Source organism: Bos indicus x Bos taurus, chromosome 12, assembly GCF_003369695.1.
Source record: "Bos indicus x Bos taurus breed Angus x Brahman F1 hybrid chromosome 12, Bos_hybrid_MaternalHap_v2.0, whole genome shotgun sequence".
NCBI lineage: Eukaryota > Metazoa > Chordata > Mammalia > Artiodactyla > Bovidae > Bos > Bos indicus x Bos taurus.
In genome coordinates, this window is record NC_040087.1 from 23,842,689 (window position 1) to 23,862,034 (window position 19,346).

Here is a 19,346-nt window from a genome sequence, read left to right on the forward strand (position 1 = left end):
TATTCAACTTTTTCAATCTTGTGCCTTCTAAATGTTAAAAAACAAACAAACAAACAAAAAACAAAAAAAAAGAACCTCGCATATTTCTTTCTCCTTTGAGGAAAAAAAGCAGAAAAATAATAAGTCAGGCATTTGTAGTTTTAAGATCCCAGGTACTTGAGACGTTTGTTAATATGCCTGCATCTTATCCAGTTGGGTCTCACCTCCCTTCTCTAGAAGGCCTCCTCCTGGGCCATTAGAGTCTCCAAATCTCCCTTTGGCAGGACCTCTCCCAGTGCCAGGTCAGTGAGGAAGTGCTCCCACCTCAAAACTGAGCAGCCCTCCTGTGCTCCTAAAGATAATCCTAACAAGGAAGAAAGTTATGTGATTTCCTGTTCAAAAACATTACACTTCAAAGATGGTACTTACTGATAAGCTGAACTACCCCAGTGTTATTTACACATTCAAATAGGAGCAAGTGACACCTATTGGGTTGTTTACTGATTGAGTGCCCATGAGAAATGAGAGGGAACCGTCAGGCCATCTCCACTGGTGTACATCTTATCAAGGAGAATGCTTACCTGCAAAGTACATCTAAGAACAGAGGTCTGTGATTGGACACTACACTTCTGAAATTTTCTTTTTAATTTTTATTTTTCATTGAAGAATAATTGCTTTACAGAATTTTGCTGTTTTCTGTCAAGCCTCAACATGAATCAGCCATAGGTATACATATACCCACTCCTTTTGAAACTCCCTTCCATCTCCCTCCCCATCCTGCCCCACTAGGTTGCTACAGAGCCCCTGTTTGAGTTTCCTGAGCCATACAGCAAATTCCCGTTGGCTACCTGTTTTACATATGGTAATATGTTTCCATGTTACTCTTTCCATGCATCTCACCCTCTCCTCCCCCTTCCCCATGTCCATAAGTCTATTCTCTATGTCTGTTTCTCCACTGTTGCCCTGTAAATAAACTCCTCAGTACCATTTTTCTAGATTCCATATATATGCATTGGAATACAGTATTTATCTTTCTCTTTTTGACTCACTTCACTCTGTATAATAGGTTCTAGGTTCATCCACCTCGTTAGAACTGACTCAAATGTGGTCTTTTTCATTGCTGAGTAATATTCCATTGTGTATAGGAACCCAACTTCTTTATCCATTCATCTGTCAATGGACATTTAGGTTGCTTCCATGTTCTAGCTGTTGTAAACAGTGCTGCAATGAACAGTAGGATACATGTGTCTTTTTCAATTTTGTTTTCCTCAGGGTGTATGCCTAGGAGTGGGATTGCTGCATCATATGGTGGTTTTATTTCTAGTTTTTTAAGGAATCTCCATACCATCTTCCATAGTGGCTGTATCAATTTACATTCCCACCAACAGTGCAAGAGTATTCCCTCTTCTTCACACCCTCTCCAGCATTTATTGTTTGTAGACATTTTGATGATGGCCATTCTGACCAGTCAGAGAAGGCAATGGCACCCCACTCCAGTACTCTTGCCTGGAAAATCCCATGGATGGAGGAGCCTGATAGCCTGCAGTCCATGGGGTCGCTAAGAGTCAGACAACTGAGCGACTTCACTTTCACTTTCTACTTTCATGCATTGGAGAAAGAAATGGCAACCCACTCCAGTGTTCTTGCCTGGAGAATCCCAGGGATGGGGCAGCCTGGTGGGTTGCCATCTAAGGGGTCGCACAGAGTTGGACACAACTGAAGTGACTTAGCAGCAGCAGCAGGAGCATTCTGACCAGTGTGAGGTGATATCTTATTGTAGTTTTGATTTGCATTTCTCTAATAATGAGCAATGTTGAGCATCTTTTCATGTGTTTGCTAGCCATCTGTATGCCTTCTTTGAAGAAATGTCTGTTTAGGTCTTTTCCCCACTTTTTGTTTGTTTTTCTGGTATTGAGTTGTATGAGCTGCTTGTTCATTTTGGAAATTAATCCTTTGTCAGTTGTTTCATTTGCTATTATTTTCTCCCATTCTGAGGGTTGTCTTTTCACCTTACTTATAGTGTCCTTTGCTGTCAAAAACTTTTAAGTTTAATCAGGTCCCACTTGTTAACTTTTGTTTTTATTTCCATTACTCTAGGAGGTGGATCATAGAGGCTCTTGCTTTGATTTATGTCATCAAGTGTTCTGCCTATGTTTTCATCTAAGAGTTTTATAGTTTCTGGTCTTACGTTTAGGTCTTTAATCCATTTTGAGTTTATCGTTATGCATGGTGTTAGGAAGTGTTCTAATTTCATTCTTTTACATGCAGCTGTCCAGTTTTCCCAGCACCATTTATAGAAGAGGCTGTCTTCCCCACTGTATATTCTTGCCTCCTTTGTCAAAAATAAGGTACCCATAGGTGCATGGGTTTATATCTGGACTTTCTATCTTGTTCCATTGGTCTATATTTCTGTTTTTATGCCAGTACCGTACTGTCTTGATGACTATAGCTTTCTAGCATAATCTGAAGTCAGGAGGCTTGATTCCTCCAGCTCCATTCTTCTTTCTCAAGACTGCTTTGGCTATTCGGGGTCTTTTGTGTTTCCATATGAATTGTGAATTTTTTTGTTCTAGTTCTGTGAAAAATGCCATTGGCAATTTGATAGGGATTGCATTAAATCTGTAGATTGCATTTGGTAGTATAGTCATTTTTGCAATATTGATTCTTCCTACCCAGGAACATGGAATATCTCTCCATCTGTTTATGTCATCTTTGGTTTCTTTCATTAATGTCTTATAATTTTCTGTGTACAGTTCTTTTGTCTTCTTAGGTAAATTTATTCCTAGATATTTAATTCTTTTCATTGCAATGGTGAATGGGATTGATTCCTTAATTTCTCTTTCTGTCATTTCATTGTTAGTATATAGAAATGCAAGTGATTTCTGTGTATTGATTTTGTATCCTGCAACTTTGCTAAATTCACTGATTAGCTCTAGTAATTTTCTGATACTATCTTTAGGGTTTTCAATGTACAGTATTATGTCATCCGCAAGCAATGAGAGCTATACTTCTTCTTTTCCAATCTGGATTCCTTTTATTTCTTTTTCTTCTCTGACTGCTGTAGCTAGGACTTTCAGAACTATATTGAATAATAGTGGTGATAGTGGACACCCTTGTCTTGTTTCTGGTCTTAGGGGGAATGCTTTCAGTTTTTCACCATTGAGAATAATGTTTGCTGTAGGCTTATCATATATAGACGTTACTATGTTGAGGTAGGTTCTTTCTAGGCCCATTGTTTGAAGAATTTTAATCATAAATGGGTGCTGAATTTTGTCAAAGGCTTTTTCTGCATCTATTGAGATTATCCTATAGTTTTTTCTTTCAACTTATTAATATGGTGTGTCACATTGATTGATTTGCATATATTGAAGAATCCTTGCCTCCCTGGAAATAACCCAACTTGATTGTGGTGTATGAGCTTTTTGATGTGTTGCTGAATTCTGAAATCTTGCATATCCTCATTATTCAATCTCTTTTTAGCACTACAAGGAACAGACTATAGAGAGGAGAGTGTATATGTGTCCAATCACTCAGTCATGTCTGACTTTTTGCAATCCTATGGACTATAGCCCACCAGGCTCCTCTGTCCATGGGATTTCCCAGGCAAGAATACTGGAGTGGGTTACCATTTCCTTCTCCAGAGGATCTGCCTGCCACAGGGATTGAATTAATGTCTCCTGAGTCTCCTGTATTGGCAGGTGGGTTCTTTACCACTGAGCAACCAGTGGAGCCCCATACAGAGGGGAGAGGAGTACAAATCCTTCACACTATGTAGCACTAGGGGATGGAAGGGAAAATGTGAAGGAATCATTAAATGGAGTTGACTATCTGCTTGTCACCTTTGGAGAAAATGGCAGTCAGAGGAATAGGTACAGTCACTCTCTTCTAGAATAGGCTTTTTACTAAGAGTCACTGAAACTGCAAGATTACTGCTATCTATCTTCAGAACTCAGTGACCATTTTAAGGTTTTTGTTTTTTTTTAATTTCAAAAGATATCTATTAGTCTATGGTTTGAAAAACACTAGACCTTTGTTGGGCTTCCCTGGTAGCTCAGCTGGTAAAGAATCCACCTGCAATGCAGGAGACCCCAGTTCGATTCCTGGGTTGCGCAGATACCCTGGAGAAGGGATAGGCTACCCATTCCAGGATTCTTGGGCTTAGATGGTAAAGTATCTGCCTGCAATGCAGGAGACCTGGGTTTGATCCCTGGGTTGAGAAGATCCCCTGAAGGAGGGCATAGCAACCTACTCCAATATTCTTGCTGGAGAATCCCCATGGACAGAGGAGCCTGGCGGGCTACAGTCCATGGGGTTGAGAGAGGAGTCAGACACGACTGAGTGACTAAGCACAGCACACAGATCTGTGTTGTCAATCTCCCTACTAGGTGAGGCAGTTAAGCACTTGAAATATAGCTTGTCCAAATGGGAGTAGGATCCAGGTGTCAGATACACCTCAGATTTCAAGACCTATAAAGAACGTTAGTCATCAGCTAAAGATTTTTCTAACAGAAGGAATGAATAACATGATTGATATGCAGAATGAATCCACTGAATGGTTTATGTGGCTATGAAATAATCACCTGGTATTTATATTTCTAAGCATATCCTTCTCTGTTATGTGAAAACAAATAACTTTCATACCATTTCATTTTAAACAAATAATTTCCATACCAAAACTATCAAATTAATTCTACTATAGTTGAAAAATAAGGAGAAGAAAATTTTATAAACTACTTTTTTTTTTTTTTTTTTTTTTTTGTGGTAGGGACGGTAACTTATTTTCTTAAAATCTGGAAGACCTAAATAAGAAGCTCCTTCTAAAACTCCAACTGGCAGCCAAAAGGAGTTTTGTGCATTTTTTAGTTAACTTTATCCTTCAAGCATTGCCTATTAAAACACAGTCACCATCACCACTTATGTTCATGTCTTAATGTGTGAGCTGGGGATCAATGTTTTATGTCAATGTTTACATAAACCAAGAGAATAGAAATCTCATAATCCAGCAAGAGTCAAAAATTAGTAATTAATTTGTCGCAGAATTAAAGTAAGTAGTTACTTTTCCATAGATCATGATCATGTTTATTTACTAAGAAAATAATTTTCTTCCTAATTCTTAGAACAGAATAGTAAAGCCAGTTATATACTGTGCTATAGACCTTTGGCTTCCTTTAGAAGGAACGTCATATTATTTGCCCTTTTTTCTTTAGCATTCAGCCCATGTTTAGACTCAGCCTCTCCTTCCATGCTACATGGCAGCAATGGAAACCATAAAATAATAGACGCAATCTTGAAAGCAGTAGACACAGTCTTCCTATTGTTGCCATTCACAGATTTACTCATTCATTCTAAAAATACATCTTGAGAATCTTCTTGGTACCAGAAACTCTGCAAAACACTCTGTAGATACAGAAATAAATAGTATCAAATTGGCATTGGGGTATACAGAGATAAATATACCAATTTCTATTTGATATAGAGTTAATTATAATATCATGTATTATCATTGATGCTGATATAAAAGTATAGACAGAAAATCCACTATTATGAAGAATGCTCCTTGGACCACTTTTTCAAAATAAAACCTGGCTGGAGAAGAAGATGGGGTGATGATTAGAGTGGTTGAATGAGGGGGAGGCAGGGTTTAAAACAGGAGATTTCTGGAGCTTGAATGTGTATCTGAAAGGAGGAAAAGTGAATGATGAAAGAGGATGTAATTTTTTATTTCCTAGTTGCTTCACAAAATTTTGCCTTCTTCACTTATTTAGTAATTCTATAATGATTATTAATTATCAGTAATATTATTTTTCAATGTTAATTTATACTATATACTCTTCACAAGGATAAGACAATTTGTATTTGGGCACTTATCTGACATCTTTCCAATGTTACTGAGAGATCTTTGGGATATTTTGAATTCTCTTCAAATCTGGGTATTAGGCAGTGTCTGGACTCTGACATTTAGTACCAACAGATATTGTCACCTCTTAGATAATGAATAAACATTCCAGATCTTCAACTCAAAAATATTCCCAATCTTTAAACATCTAGGTACTTTTTGAGGCCAAGACTGCAGTGACACTGAAAAACTGTCTCAAGGGAGACTCCCCACGTTTCCCTGCTGGGCATTTTCTGCCTTCACAGTGTCCTGGACTAGAAAATTTTGCCTTGGACTTCACTCCAGTTGAGAGAGGACATTTCCTTCTCTGGACAAACTTGTAACTTACACAGCATTAAGAATATTGTGCTAAAGATGAAGTAATGAGACTGTCAATCTCAAGAAATTAAGCCATAAAGGCTTCTTTCCTCATAGCTCAGTTGGTAAAGGATCCACATGCAGTGCAGGAGACCTCGGTTCAATTCTTGGGTCAGGAAGATCTGCGGAAGAGAGGATAGGCTACCCACTCCAATATTTCTGGGCTTCCCTTGTGGCTCAGCTGATAAAGAATCTGCCTGCAATGTGGGAGACCTGGGTTCAATCCCTGGGTTGGGAGGATCCCCTGGAGAAGGGAAGGCCACCTACTCCAGTATTCTGGCCTGGAGAATTCCATGAACAGAATAACCTGGCAGCTACAGTTCATGGAGTCACAAAGAGTTGGACACGACTGAGCAACTTTCACTTTCACTTTGCTAAATGAGAAACCTATCTTCAGTGTGCTGAGAAGGTTGAGACTACTTGGATGCTATTTATTTATAAGGAGAGAAAAAAAGGAGTTTCTTCATCATTTGGAGGGACTTTAACTTTCTACTAACTAAATAAATGAGGTCCTAATATTAGTACTTTTGATTTAAATATTATGCTTTGTAGAACCTTACTCACTGTTTTTAAATTCTGGAAATGGGTATGAAAACATTCCTGTCTTGAATTTCTATTGTGACATTTGAATTCTTTTGGGATTAAGGAATAAGGTGCCTAACAGAAGTGTCTGGAAGAGGTGTCATAGTCTTACTGAATTTAGCAAAAGTTCATACTGTTTTCAGCTTTCAACAGTGTTTTAAGTAAAGTAAAACTATCCTGACAGAAATATAAGTAAATATTTTGACTACCTTCCTCATCTGTATGATGTACCAAAAATTACATTATAAATGTTTGGAGGTGGTTAAATAGTTTCTCACAGTTGGCAATAATATGTCTAGTTGATATGAAGCAGATAGGTTCTGCTTGCTATCAAATGGACTTTCCACCTCTATGGAAGAATTTTACAAGGAATTCTTGAGCATTTGTAAACGTACTCATAGCTTTCATTTATTTCCACTGAAAAGTCTAAGTACAAAAATGAGGCATTTGGTATAGTTATCATCATGTTTATTATTGCCAAGACTGTAACTCTATTTACTAACAAGTATGGAAAATTCTCAAGTAATCACTGTTATAAGATAGAGAGGACTCAAGTACTGAAGGTTGGAAACATTCTGACTGCTCGCCCTTCCTTCTCCCAGAGTCAGTCTAGACCAGGAAACTTGGACACAGACGGCATGGTGGGAAGAACCCAGGGTGGAAAGGCACCATTCCTTCAGTTCTGAGACACGAATCTCTGTCATTTGCTATCTTTTGTCATTTCCTAAGTGCAAATATCATGGCATCTGGTCCCATCACTTCATGGCAAATAGATGGGGAAACAATGGAAACAGTGTCAGACTTTATTTTTTGGGGCTCCAAAATCACTGCAGATGGTGATTGCAGCCATGAAATTAAAAGACGCTTACTCCTTGGAAGGAAAGTTATGACCAACCTAGATAGCATATTCAAAAGCAGAGACATTACTTTGCCAACAAAGGTCCATCTAGTGAAGGCTATGGTTTTTCCAGTGGTCATGTATGGATGTGAAAGTTGGACTGTGAAGAAAGTTGAGCACCAAAGAATTGCTGCTTTTGAACTGTGGTGTTGGAGAAGACTCTTGAGAGTCCCTTGAACTGCTAGGAGATCCAACCAGTCCATTCTGAAGGAGATCAGCCCTGGGATTTCTTTGGAAGGAATGATGCTAAAGCTGAAACTCCAGTACTTTTGGCTACCTCATGCGAAGAGCTGACTCATTGGAAAAGACTCTGTTGCTGGGAGGGATTGGGGGCAGGAGGAGAAGGGGACGACAGAGGATGAGATGGCTGGATCTCATCACCGACTCAATGGACATGAGTTTGGGTGCACTCCGGGAGTTGGTGATGGACAGCGAGGCCTGGCGTGCTGCAATTCATGGGATCACAAAGAGTTGGACACGACTGAGCAACTGAACTGAACTAAAATGCAAATGAAAGATTAAGGCGAATCCAATTAGCTATCATTGTGTATGAATTCTTTTCATCTCATAAATAGACCCTTGCTAGTTAGATATAAGTATGAATATATAGGGCTTCCCAGGAGGCACTAGTGGTAAAGAACCCACCTGCCAATGCAGGAGACAGAAGACAACTAGGGTTTGGTCCCTGGGTTGGCAAGATCCCCTGGAAGAGGAAATGGCAACCCACTCCAGTATTGTTGCCTGGAGAATCCCCTGGACAGAGGAGCCTGCTAGGTTACAGTCCATAGGGTCTCAAAGAGACAAAACTGAAGCGACTTAACACACACACAAACACACACATAAATATAAAAAACTAGAGGGACAGTCTTGGTTCTGCCGCTGGGAAAGTAGATGTGCAATTTTGGACATCCCCACGTTAGCAGACGGACTAGGAGTTATAGGATGACCGTCCATAGGACCACCTGAATTGTACTGTGGCAGCATCGGAGGTGGGGTGGGTCGGTGAGGGGAGGTTGGAATGGATACTGGTTCTGGCATAGGAAACGTTCACATCTTGTGATAGTTAAAGATAACTACTGAAAATCTTTTAGAGACAATCCCCAATTTACAAACAGATTGTATTACAAAAGCTTACAACTGATGCAATGAAATTTGGGGATATATTTACTTCTGGGAACAGAATGATAGTAGGTTCTGAGAGTTCCAAGTCAAAATATGAAATTTGCTTTAATCTATCCTATATGTTGTGGTAAATGTTCATGATAGGAGAATAAAACTTTGAATCTACTTTTAAAGTGCTTCAGTTCTGTATGAGTAGTGAAGAATAAACATCCTCTGTATAGAGATTAAAATGATTCTTAAAACTTTGTAGTTTGTACATATGCATTTTTAACATCAATATTTTCTTGCATAAAAGTCCAATGTTGCCATTTCTTCCCAATGTTTGGACATCATGCATAGCTTTGTAGTTAAGGAAATGAGTTTGTTGAGGTTGGTTTGTCTTTTTTCTTTACAATTTTCATCAGACATGCATAGTTCTGATTACACAAAAGAGCAAGGTATAGAAAAGAATATCATTATTATCTTTTTTATTTTTAATATAAATTTATTTATTTTAATTGGAGGCTAATTACTTTATTGTATTGGTTTTGCCATGCATCAAAGTGAATCCACCACAGGTGTACACGTGTTCCCCATCGTGAACCCCCCTCCCACTTCCCTCCCCATACCATCCCTCTGGGTCATCCCAGTGCACCAGCCCCAAGCACCTTGTATCATGCATTGAACCTGGACTGGTGATTAGTTTCACATATTATCTTTTTTAAAGCAATATTAAGAAGATCAGTACCCTGAAGACTACATTCACCACTTCAAGTTTTTGTCTCTCTTTCATTGAACTCATGGAATTGAATTATATTTCTCTGAAATATATTTCCTTGGAAACTTCTTGAAATATTCTGCCTCTCTACTCCTTGTAAAGATATATTTTCCAAGAAAAATTTGATTTTCAATGGCTTCTAAGCACTGACATGTAACCTAGACCAAAGCATTTTCTTATCCTATATTCAAGCAGCACCATGGATCTCCTAGGGAGCAGCCTGGACTAATTAATGTTATATTCAGAAGAAAGATAAGCAGCTAATTTTATAATTTCTGGAAAGAAGCATAAGAATATACAGTGCCCTTCTTAATATTGAGGCTAATGACTTCAACCAGGCTTTGCCATGGAACTTACATGAGTGGTTAGTGCCTAATTAAATGGACTCATAAGTCCTGAGCTATGTTCAGCATTTAATTTAATTGAGTAAATGTTCATTGACATTGTGGGACCAGGCACTGGTGCGAAGGATCAAGTGATGAAAAATGACAGACCCTTCTCAAGTAGCTCACTGCAGCCCATAATTAAAATGCAGGAGATAAGAGGAGTAAGTGCGATTGTAAGTGTATGCTCAAGGAACAATGTGAGTACTGAGAAAAAGAAGAGTTGACTGTAAGAATGATCAGGTGAATAGAAGCTGAGCTGGAAGACCCACGAGGAATTCACTGTGAAGAAATAGGACATGGGTAATATTAGGCAAAATATCAGCATATATTGCTACTAAAACAGGAAGAAAGGTACAGACATGATCAGAGCACTCTGAAGAGTTTGAATGTGTGCCTACAGTATAAATATGCAAGAATGGAGGAAAGCAGCCTTATGGCAAAGGAGCTCAGGGCCTGGCAGGCTTTATATGAACCTGAGACATTTTCCTGAAGACTGTGAAATGACAGTATAGACTTTTAATAGAGAAAGAGACACAGTTCAATTTGCATTTTGCAAAGCCCATCATCTCAGGAGAATGGTACATAGTTTAGATGGAGAAAGAACTCAAAAGTTAATAGGTTTTAGCAAAAAGTAAAGACAACTTTTTTTTTCCTAGTGTAAGACTGAAATAATGATATCTGATGTTATGATAATATCTCATGAAGGTAGCGTGAAGCATGCATGATGTCGTGTCTGACTCTTTGCGATGTCATGAACTGTATGGAGCCCACCAGGCTCCTCTGTCCATGGGATTTTCCAGGCAAGAATACTGGAATGGGTCCCATTTCCTACTCCAGGGGAATCTTCTCAACCTTGGGCTCAAACCCGCGTCCCTTGTACCTCCTGCATTGGCAGGTGGATTCTTTACCACTGAGTCACCTGGGAAGCCATTATGGCATAATGGTTTGACTTACATACACCATGAAATGATGCTCACAGTTAGTTTAGGGAACATCTGTCATCTCAAATAGATACAAAGTTAAGAAATAGAAAAGATTTTTGTGATAAGATCTCTTAGGATTTACCTCTTACCATTGTTCGTTCATATATGACATACAGCCATATGAATTATATTTATCATATTGTACATTTCAGCCTGGATATACCACATTTTGTTTATCCGTCCACTGGTTGATGGAAACTTGAATTATTCCTGTTTGGGGCTATTAAAAAACAAAGCTACTGTGACACTTGAGTGCTAGTATTTGTGTGGCCATACGTCTTCCTTTCTCTTGGAGAAATGCCTGGTATTGAAATAAACCCATTGTATGGTAAATGTATATTTTTTATTTTTTAATAACCTGTTTTCCAAACTGTTTTCCAAAGTGGTTGACCATTTATATTTTGATGGCCAACGTATGAGAGCTCCATTTTCTCCAAATTTCTATCAACACGTATCATGGTTAGTCTTTTTTTTTTTTTTTTTTCCTAAGAAATAGTTGGTCTTGAAATTATGTGGAAAGGGATAGAAAAGGGAAAAGAAGAGTGACTATAGCCTTTTGTGTCGAAAGAACAAATAGTTCTCCTTCCCATCAAGTCACTTTTTTCCCTCCTGGATTCTTGGAAGATAATAGAACACAGTTTAGTCCCCAATAAGCTAACAGTTTAGTCTCCAGGAGACTAAGAAGGGACTACTCTTTCTGAGCTGCTGTTCATCTGTGAAGAAACTGTCAGTGGCTCATCAGAGTGGAAAACCAGCCCCTTGACAGCTGGCCAAGATCAGGACGTAACTTTCTTTTGTTTTCCATTCGACCATTCTCACCTATGATTCACCTACATGATTCAACAGGCCAATGGTGGTCCCTTCATAACTGTATAATTTTTTGCCTCCACATCTCTCTTCATTTTTATGAAAACACCTAGGTAGCCAGCTAGAAATGACTGGTAGTTTTTCTTCTGTTTTCCAAGATAGCTTAAAACAGTTCTTCATGGGCATCCTGACGAGGTTGTCGGTGAATAGAGGTGGAATTTGTACTGACCTCTACCCTTTGTGATTTCCAGAGAACTAACAATATCTATTGATTCTGCCTTCCCACTACCAAAACCTCATTTTGTTTGTTTGTCAAGTTCAATAATTTAATGTACTCAATGTTGGGTTTATCACCTCCCACCTTATTTCCTTTGTCTCTGCATTTTCATCTTCCCGCTATTGCCCACTCATCAGCCCAGCTCAGTTGCCAAACCAATTTTGAATTTCAGCCCAGAAATGATTTAAGAAGTTCAATCCTGCCCCCGCCTCACCAGCACTGTCAGATGGAGTGTCATTGTCATCTTCCCTTCTGGATATGTAGACATCAGAAGTGGTGCCCTAGGAATAATGTTCTGAGTTAGTCACTGAATTCCAATCTGCAAACCTGAATTTGACATGCATGTGCAAAGCAAGTTATCAGGCGATTTGATGACTGGAGAGATTTTTTTGAACTTGACAGAGCCAGGAGGTTGTTGACCAGTGTCCTGTGGGGGGTACAGCTTGAAGTTTATCAGTCTTCTTGACTAATCTCAGGCTTCTTAGCCAATGTCTTCTCAGATATAATTAAGTCTTCATTGACTTTTTTATTTTTTTTAATGAAGCTGATAAAAATTCAATTAGTCAACTAGTTATTTTATTGGCATTCCCTGTGCTTGAATTAGGGACTTCCCAGATGGCCCTAGTGGTAAAGAACCCACCTGCCAATACAGGAGACGTAAGAGACGTGGGTTCAATCCATGGTTGGGAAGATCCCCTGGAGGAGGACAGGGCAACCCACTCCAGTATTCTTGCCTGGAGAATCCCATGGATAGAGGAGCCTGGTGGGCTAGGGTTCATAGGATCACAAAGAGCTGGACACAACCAAAGCAACAGCCTGCCTGCATGCATGCTTTAATTATGATCTTGTGAGTATAAGTTTTGTATAGAAATCTTTTTTTAAAGGTCTTATTTTGTCATTCATTAAACTTAGTTTATATAATATGAGCACATATAAAAATTGGCATAATTGCAATACTCTGTAATACAATGAAAGTGAATAAATATCATATATTTGTGTATAAGACTATAAGTGATTGTACAGTCATCTCTCGTGTTACTGTCCTCAGCCTCCACTGAGCAGCAAGGACCTAGACTGGAGAAATTGCTTCAGTAAACATTTTTGTCTGTATCCTAAACTATGGCTGAAATATCCTTTTCTACACCATCTCTAGCATATTCATCATTGAATATAACCTTCTAAAACATGAAGTTGCTCATCTGAACATACTTATCTCCATCCTCTAGTTTTTAACATGATATTCTCTAAACCTGAACTAAAATTATCCACCCACCAAGCTGTGCCTATCAAAATTCACTGCCCTACTTTATGCAACTACTATTTTGTTTCTTTGATGCTTTTTAAACCTTGCATAGTATCCTGGAGTTAGTCCAACCAGGTTACCTCCAAGGAAACACAGCCAATCTGCAAAACAATCTTTCTTTCACATCTTTCCATCTTACTCTTCTGCTCTCTCAACTCAACCTAAATAGTTTATTTAATTTTTATCATTCATGTAACATATGAATCAAATTATGAAACATCTGGATCAGGAAAACAAAGACTTATCACCGAACTTCAGATTATTAGAAACTAGATGTCAGATTATATCAAGGAACAAGGAGGGCCTCTTGACTTGAGCTTCACATTCATGAAGAGCTCAAAAGTAGATTTTTGGGGTCATCTGTTCAGTTTAGTTCAGTCACTCAGTCATATCCGACTCTTTGCCACCCCATGGACTGCAGCACACGAGGCTTCCCTGTCCATCACAAACTCCCGGAGTTTACTCAAACTCATGCCATCCAACCATCTCATCCTCTGTCGTCCCCTTCTCTTCCTGCCTTCAATCTTTCCCAGCATCAGGGTCTTTTCTAATGAGTCAGTTCTTTGTATCAGGTGGCCAGAGTACTGGAGTTTCAGCTTCAGCATCATCCTTCCAATGAATATTCAGGACTGATTTCCTTTAGGATGGACTGCCTGGATCTCCTTGTAGTCCAAGGGACTCTCAAGAGTCTTCTCCAACACCACAATTCAAAAACATCAGTCCTTCAGTGCTCAGCTTTCTTTATAGTCCAGCTCTCACATCCATACATGACTACTGAAAAAACAAAAGCTTTGACTAGATGGACCTTTGTTGGCAAAGTAATGTCTCTGCTTTTTAGTATATTGTCTAGGTTGGTCATAACATTTTTTTCAAGGAGCAAGCATCTTTTAATTTCATGGATGCAGGTCATCTGTAAATGAAGTTAAATCTGTAGCCACAGTGGTACAAGAGAAAAAGATGACACCACCTGACTTTAACCCATGCACTATTGCATTTTTAATAAATCTTTTGAAAACTGCTCCCCTAAATTCTACCTAGTATCTCAGGCTTGACTAATCAATTCTACCTCTGTTCTTCAATTTCCCCTATTTCATGTTAGACATAATTCCTCCTATGCATTCAATCTCTTTTCTCACAAGTCATATGTATTAAGTTACCCAGTCACATGGTCAGTCCCCATCATATTTTGAGATCCTAGAAGACAGATGTATCTGGTTCTTAAAGATCTTGGTCCTCTCCCACTTGTCTAGCCAATGTCCAACTCATAGATGATGCATAATATGGTTGACTCAAACTAGGGAGAACCAGGTGAAAAGGATGCTTTAAATAATGAAGTAGGAGGGTGATTAGTTATGAGCATGCTTGGGGAGACTGGAGAATTCTTTTAATTAGGAACACAACTCAAGCTATCTCTAGAAAAAGAGAAATACTCAGACAGTTAAGGGTCCTCGGCAGTTATGAAGGGAATAAAGGCCAGAAGTAAAAGAAAGAAAGGGTTTTCAACTATAGAGAAAATAATTTCCTGAAGCTTTCTGCCTACAAAGCATTCTTAAGCCTTGTTATCAACTTTACAAAATGAGTTGTCAAAAAATATTCCTGGGCAGAAGAAATAAAACATTCCTCTCCATGGAGGAAATAAAACTCCAAAGGATATAGATTATTTGTGAAATTCTAAGAAATAAATTGTAAGACCCAGGGGAAACTGGCATGTATATGAATCTGTGAGACTTTTAAGTCCTTACATAAATTGCTGTAATTCATTCAACCTCAAAGTTTCAACTCTCTTTATAATTGTCCAACAGCCAGTTGAAACTCCCATGTAGCTACCTGACTGAGTTAAGATGCATTAAGCTGTCAGATTGGTTGTTTCCAGAATCTAGATTTTGCTTGTTAGGAGAATTGGGTCAGTGTCTGAACTTTGGACACAATATTTTAAAATTAAAAAATATGTGGAAAAACCAAAAAGATGAAGAAAAAATAAATAGCAAATCTGATGCATAGTTATTTTAATTATCAGAGCTCTATTAATTTTTGAATTTGTTTCTATTTATTTTGTCCATACTCAATTAATATTTTAATTTCTCTCCAATAATAGTGAGATTTCTTGGTTGTTTGGGTTTCTGTGTGTTTGTCTGTGAAGCTTTGTCTTCTTTCTCTCATCATTTTTCGTTTGTTTTCTTTTTGGCTTGTGGTGTTTTAGTATTTTGAGTAGTTGTTTTTATTCTTTTAGCCACAGGCTATTTTGGGGGGAGTGGGATGCACTGTGCCTTGCATCACGTGGGATCTTAGTTCCCTGACCAGGGATGGAACCTCTGCTCGTTGCAGTGGAAGTGCAGAGTCTTAACCACTGGACCGACAAGGAAGTCCCTTGTAGAGTTGTTGTTAAATCATTGATACTGGGATTCACTTTATTTGTAAAAATAAGGTAAGATTCAGTAATCTTCACAGTTTCTTCAATATTTAAAATACCATGATTCAACAATTTTATAAAAAATCATGAGATTAGGGGTTTTTTTAACTTGCTTTTTAAGTTATAGCAAGAGAGGGATAGGAGATATTTTCTTTTTTAGTGTGTCTTTTATAAATTCATGGCACAAATATGAATTTGAATATCTATCATGTTTTAATATGAATTTTAACGTGATAGAATTGCTTAAGACTTGGCCAACAACTGTAGAGTGAGAAAGGGTTGTAACATTGTGGGTTTTGAAAATACCCTACCACCCCCAGCCCCGGGATGGTGCTGCGATGTTGGTTCCCATTACTCCCTGTGCAGTAGAGAGATGGAGTAGAGGAGGAGGATCTGTACACTCCCGGCAGGCAATGCGAGGGTCCACCTGGGGAGGCTTTGCTGGACTGGACCAATGGCAGGTGTCACAGGGATGGAGTGGCCACCTCTGAGAGTGTCCTTCAAGTGGGTTGGCGTAGTGCTGTGATGATAAGTCACTTCAGTTATATCTGACTCTTTGTGACCCTTTGGACCAAAGCCCACCAGAGTCCTCTGTCCCTGGGATTTCCCAGGCAAGAATACTGGGGTGGGTTGTTGTGCCCTCCTCCAGGGGATCTTCGCCACCCAGGGATTGAACCCTGGTCTATTATGTCTCCTGCACTGACAGGCAGGTTCTTTACCACTAGCGCCACTTGGGCCGTAAAGCTGAGTAGTCTCAAATAACCCAAGGAAACCAAGAGACAAGGGGATGGGGAAAAAGAGAGAAAGACAGGAAGGAGGGGACGAAGAAAAAGTGCAAAGAGGGAAGCATCTGGGAAGGAAGCAAAAAACATAAGGAAAGAAGGAAGAAAGGGATATGGGGACACGTGAGATAAATGATATCTTTCAATCCACTTAGCAATTAAATACAGTGAAAATTTTTGTGATATAAAATTTTAATTCTCTTAATATTTACATTGGTAACATTTTTCATGGAAAAGTCTATTAATAAGTGGGGTGTAATTTGGAAAATCCTAGTGTAGACATGCAACAAACAAGTGTAGAAGAAAGAGGGTGTCAGATCATTATGAGAATATTCAGATTTACAGAGATTCTTAGGAATACTTCTGTGGTTGTTTCAATCCTAAAATTAGAACAAATTTGTAGCCAAATGACATCCACATCTTGGATGAAACGTGGATTACACACACTCACTCCTACTCTTCTTATATTGTCCTCTGTTCTTTACCTCTCTGTAAACCTCACTGTGTTGGTGTTTAGTAAAAAACTGAGCACACTATTCATTTACTAAGCACAGATGTGTACTTTCCAATAATTAAAGAAACAGATCTTTTAAGAAGAAGCACTAGTAAAGATTAAGGCTAACCCAGCGCCTGACAATGACAGGTGTTCTTTAAAAAATTAAATGATTTGCGTTTTCTAGGTAATTTAACACGGTCTGTTTTTATGTATTAGGCAATGAAGTATTTATCCAAGCAAACCTTAAGTGCTCCCAATAAAGTTATTTTGCTCAATTGCCCTGGGGTGTCTCATGTTCTAATGAAATTTGGGCCAAAAAGGGAAGAGTATGTGAGTCCTAGAATTAACCAGACCCTGTTGAACAAAGTACATATCTTTCTTTTACTTTTTCTGCCTGTATGACATGTGTTGTTCATGCTTAATCCCTTATGTGTTCCTTCAATTTCTGAGAATTAATGAGGTGATAGCAACTGTTCATTATATCTTTCATTTTTCCATAGGTTTCACTAACTCCCTTCTATCATGGTTTTTCAACTGTGTTAAATTCTAATGAAGAACACTGTAGAAAATAGTTTATATGAGAAAATAGTTGGTAGACTATGCTTTGCTTATAAAACGCTGACATGAAGGATTATGTGTGTGTATTGGGGGTGGGGGAAGGGAAACTAACCCAAAGTGATACTTGTTAATGACCTATATCTCTGTTTGCCAGTCCTCTGCAGATATTCAAGTAAAGCCCTATTTGACTTTCAAACACTTGACTTTGATCCAAATAATCAACAAGGAATGTGTTGTTGTTCAGTCACTAAGTCGTGTCCGACTCTTCAACCCCATGGACTGCAGCACGCCAGGTTCCTCTGTCCTTCACCATCTCCCGGAGCTTGCTATAATCCATGTCCATTGAGTCAGTGATATTATCTAATCATCTCACCCTCTGCCACCCCCTTCTCCTTTTGCCTTCAATCTTTCCCAGCATCAGAGTCTTTTCCAATGAGTCAACTCTTCGCATGAGGTGGCCAAAGTACTGGAGTTTCAGCTTTAGCGTCAATCCTTCCAAAGAAATCCCAGGGCTGATCTTCAGAATGGACTGGTTGGATCTCCTTGCAGTCCAAGGGACTCTCAAGAGTCTTCTCCAACACCACAGTTAAAAAACATCAATTCTTCCACGTTCAGCCTTCTTTATGGTCCAACTCTCATATCCATATATAACTACTGGAAAAATCATAGTTTGGCTATATGAAACTTTTTCAACAAAGTAATGTCTCTATTTTTTAACATGCTATCTAGGTTTGTCATAGCTTTTTTCCCAAGGAGCAAGCATCTTTTAATTTCATGGCTTCAGTTACTGGCTGCGTCATTTTGGAGCCCAAGAAAATAAAATCACTTCTCCCTCTGTTTGCCATGAAGTGATGGGACTGGATGCCATGATCTTAGTTTTTAAGCCAGCTATTTCATGGGTTAACAGAAGTTATTTTTGGATTATAACATTTAACTTTACTAATTATGGAGCTTGAAGCTTACAAAATAGTGAAAAGAGTCCTAGCATCTCAGTCTTGAAGAAATGCACTTTTATTTTTTTTCCGCTGTATTTGCTGAATGTATTATTATATATTTAATTCAATTTATATATATGTTGCTTTACCCACTATATACTTTGATAAACCCTATATCTAAGAAAAAAATGAAGAGAAACAATTGCATGAGAACTCATTTCGCATCCAGCCTATATTGCACATCTCAACTACTGAATCAGTCAGCCTATCTCTCACTTTCAAACAGCTTTTGGTTTATGATCATCAAGCCACTTTCTGAGTATCTAATGGCTGTTTACTTGCTTGCCATTAGAGAAGAGTAAGTCAGGGTCAAGTAAAGTTCTCCTAAAGGAGATGAATAAAGTCCAAGAGTGAAGAAGGAAAGTAAGAAACATTGGGGAGGAGGAGAGTCCTATGAAAGGGTCAGGTGTTCACTTTGCTTCTAGGGTGTGTCTAATTTTTTATTCCAACAGAACTTTCTTGAGTCACTTGCAAGGAACTAAAGCTTTTACTACCATCCAGAGTGGACTTCCCAGGTGGTGCTAGGGGTAAAGAGCCCACCTGTCAATGCAGGATGCATAAGAGACAGGGGTTAGATTCCTGGGTTGGGAAGATCCTTGGAGGAGGGCATGGCAACCCACTCCAATATTCTTGCCTGGAGAATCCCATGGACAGAGGAGCCTGGCAAGCTACTGTCCATAGGGAGTGCCCACAGAGCATCCTTTAAACATGCTGAACACTTTCTCACAAGCATCTCTGCTCTTTCTCCCACCATGCCT

The 19,346-nt window shown here is 38.8% G+C and overlaps 1 protein-coding gene across 4 annotated transcripts in view; it reads left to right on the forward strand.

Annotated features, from left to right (window-relative positions):
* TRPC4 (transient receptor potential cation channel subfamily C member 4) overlaps positions 1 to 19,346 on the forward strand; it is a 206,198-nt gene that overhangs the window by 129,034 nt on the left and 57,818 nt on the right. The gene's annotated exons all lie outside the window — the stretch shown is intronic.